Genomic DNA, 3890 nt, shown 5'->3' on the forward strand with positions numbered 1-3890 from the left:
CCCCCCATTTGCAAACTATGACACTTTCCTCAAGTTTGTCATTTGCATATGTAACTAGAAGAGTTCTACTACAATGCACCAAAACCTGGAGTTATTTGGAGTTATTTTACCAAAAAATATAATTGCTTTTACCACCCGGTCTAAGTTACCCCAAGAGCTGGGGTAACAAAGACCATCACTTTTTTTTAAATTACATCAAAACTATGAGAGGCAGGAGCCAGCAATTTATGGTGAGTAAAGCTAGAGTATAGACCTGAATTTTGCATGTTTCAATTCAAGTTTAACTTATCTAGTAAAAATATGGCATCATTTTGAAAAAAAAGTGGTCAAAGTTACCCCATTTTACGGTAACTATGTAATTGAGGAGCACGGCGGCAGTAAGTGGAAGCATGCTTGCCAGCATGGAATTCTAAAAAGGTTCATATATTATTTTTGATCCACCTTCACCAGTTTTTTATTTACAAATTTTGTCAAGCTAGAAAGAATAAAAACAGGAGGGATTAAAGTTAAACTTGAAAGAATAAAAAATGAAGGTTGCAACTTCCACTACTTTAAGATTTCAATTAGACTAAATAATAATTCATTAGCAATTCACGTCCAAGTCAAACACAACAAATTACCATTTTGAATAATAAATCACACCACCAATGAGAGTTGAACATGATGCCCTGTAAAGCTATTTTGCAGGAGCATAACTCACACGCCTTCAACCACTGAAAGCTAACCAGCAACTGCTTTCAATATATGGTTAGCAATGCCGATGTTGCTGCCGGAAGTGCAACATTGCAACAGCAATATTACAGTACTGTCAAACGGGTAATAAGGGACAGTCCTCCAATATTTTGTAGATATGTTGAAGCAGCTAAACTAATCAAAATATTGCAAAACTAAAAATAATTGCATAAAGTTTAAACATTTTTACTATCTATGTAACATAAAGCAAGTTGAGGAATCATACACTTATTACCTCTAAAAAAAATCCCTGGAAAAAAGTGTGAGAAGTGAGATTTTGGAAAAGTACCTTTGCTAAGGTCTGTAGCAGAAAAAATATTTGTCATATTGAAAAATTTTACTCACATAAAAGTTGCACACAGGTGTTGGCTTAAAAATGTTATTGACTGAATTTGCATATCTCATTAAAATATGGCAGCCATTTCCGCAAGATGGAGTAATAAGGAACACCCCCATGGGGAAATAAGGGACACCCCTAAAATCACATTTACAGTGGAACCTTGGTTAGCAAAGGCTCCAGTTAATGAAAAAATCAATTAACAACAAAGAATTTCAATACATTTACCTTGCTCAGTGAAGAAAATTTCACTCAACAAAAAATTAATGCATCAGTCATCACAAAATTGTGCATAGAATGTCATAGATAGAATTTAGCACTGAGCAACAAAGAATGAAAAGTAATTTACCTAAACTATGATTTATTTCTCCAAAAAATATAATGGTTGTCACTAAAATATTCCTTTCTGTTTCAGGTATGTTTTTTACAATCTTTTTTGTTATAGTGAAATCACTTGACTCGATAAAAAATTGTGCAAAATTACAAGCTATCCTGTAAGCTTACAGATACAGAAGAAATGCTATTTGGCTACTGATATGAAGCTTGCAGTGGACAAGGTCATTGTCAATGCTCAATAGCATTTCCATGGATACAGTAATATTACATTAATAATACGGTGTATGGATAAAGTAATATTGTATAAATAAAGAAAAAACAAGTAAAAATCACAGAGAATGTCATTTATTCTACCGTACATCTACATCATCTACAAAGGATGAGGAAGACTAAGGAATACCATCAACTGGGGATACTCGGGACAATTTAGAACGTTTTTCATTCATAACTTCTTACCATGAAACATTTCATAAACAAGTTTAGGCTCATTTCAAAGCTCTTTGCAAGGGCTATCTCATGGCTTCTTCAAAAAAATTTCATGTGCCATTAGTAAGGTGCCAGAAGCAAAAAAAAAAGAGTGTCCCAAGTAGCCCCATCAAACGGGGCTGGGGGGGGTGTCCCAAGTAGCCCTGCCGTGCGGAAATGGCCGCCATTTTTTTGGGGGATTGAGGTACCGTATGTAAATTCCGCAAATAAAGTTTTCATGCTGACACTTGTCTGCCACTTTTTCCCAAGCAAAATATTTTAATATGGCAAATATTTTTTTTTACTACAGACCTTAGCAGAAGTAACTTTTCAAAATATCGTTTTTCACCATTTTTTCAGGAATTTTTCAAAGCTAGTAAATGTAGTATTTTTGAACTTCCTTTATACTACATAGATAGGAAAAATGTTGACGTTTACGCCACTATATTTAGTTTTGCAATATTCCAATTAGTTTTGCTACTAAAACAGTTTTACGCCGTGTCAGAGGACTGTCCTGAGTTACCCCGCCCGTCCCGAGTAGCTCCGGTTGACGGTAGCATTCTAAACCAGTGTTTAGACTGAAAAACTAGCTGAGAAAAACCATTAAAGAAATTCATTCTAAAAATTTGACCCTAATGTGTTCATGAAGTGTTTTGTTTTGGAATATAACCTCACATACACACTGAATGGATTTCATAATGTATGGTCTAGATCAAGTTCGGCAAGTATCGAATAAATGACGATTGATCGATGGTAGTTGCACATATGTCTCAGACAAATTTACAGCCAGACTTGCAGCCTGTGTCTATATTCAGTAAGCATGGAATATCTGATGAACTTTGTGCACATATTCATTAGGATCTAATGGTGATGTTTAGCTGCTCCTGACAATTTTCCAGATTTTGCCTTTGTTTGCAAATTTTTTCAGTCTCATTCCTGATTTAAACAGCAATACGCTTTTAAATTTGCAGTGAGCATAAATTTCTTCTAAAATACTTAACAGATTTGAACAAAACTTCATATATGAATCCGTATATCCCTATAACTTGCAAATGAAGGTGAAATGGAAAAATTTTTCACAAGCTAAACATGACCGTTAGGTCCTAATGAATATGTGTACCAATTTCATCAAGCTACATTCAGAGAAGTGACGGAATTACCTACGATGTCGGAATATAACGCGTTTACCCTACCATTAATTCAGCATTTATTTCTTTTGTCAATTATCTTCAAACTGGAATTTATTCTGTTCAATTCTGCCCTTTTATGAATTTATATTTTATACTATTCATATCTATCAGATAATCAGACTATCACTATCAGTATCAGTCATATTGGTTTCCCCCAGTCCCCACCCACCCCTGACCCCACCAGGCCACATAGGGCCACCTGCAGCCTGCAGGCTTGCAGCTGCAGCATGGTGGCAGGGAATTATTGTGAGTACTTATCGGTCCACCGCCGTGCGTCGGTCTTAACCCTTCGCAAGGCCCCATGCCCTTGGCCCTTGAAGTTTTACGCCGTGTCAGAGGACTGTCCTGAGTTACCCTGCCCGTCCCGAGTAGCCCCGGTTGACGGTAGCATTCTAAACCAGTGTTTAGACTGAAAAACTAGCTGAGAAAAACCAATAAAGAAATTCATTCTAAAAATTTGACCCTAATGTGTTCATGAAGTGTTTTGTTTTGGAATATAACCTCACATACACACTGAATTGATTTCATAATGTATGGTCTAGATCAAGTTCGGCAAGTATCGAATAAATGACGATTGATTGATGGAAGTTGCACATATGTCTCAGACAAATTTACAGCCAGACTTGCAGCCTGTGTCTATATTCAGTAAGCATGGAATATCTGATGAACTTGGTGCACATATTCATTAGGACCTAATGGTGATGTTTAGCTGCTTCTGACAATTTTCCAGATTTTGCCTTTGTTTGCAAGTTTTTTCAGTCTCATTCCTGATTTAAACAGCAATACTCTTTTAAATTTGCAGTGAGCACAAAATTTCTTCTAAAATACTT

The sequence above is a fragment of the Hyalella azteca genome, unplaced genomic scaffold, assembly GCF_000764305.2.
Source record: "Hyalella azteca isolate HAZT.00-mixed unplaced genomic scaffold, Hazt_2.0.2 contig1071, whole genome shotgun sequence".
NCBI lineage: Eukaryota > Metazoa > Arthropoda > Malacostraca > Amphipoda > Hyalellidae > Hyalella > Hyalella azteca.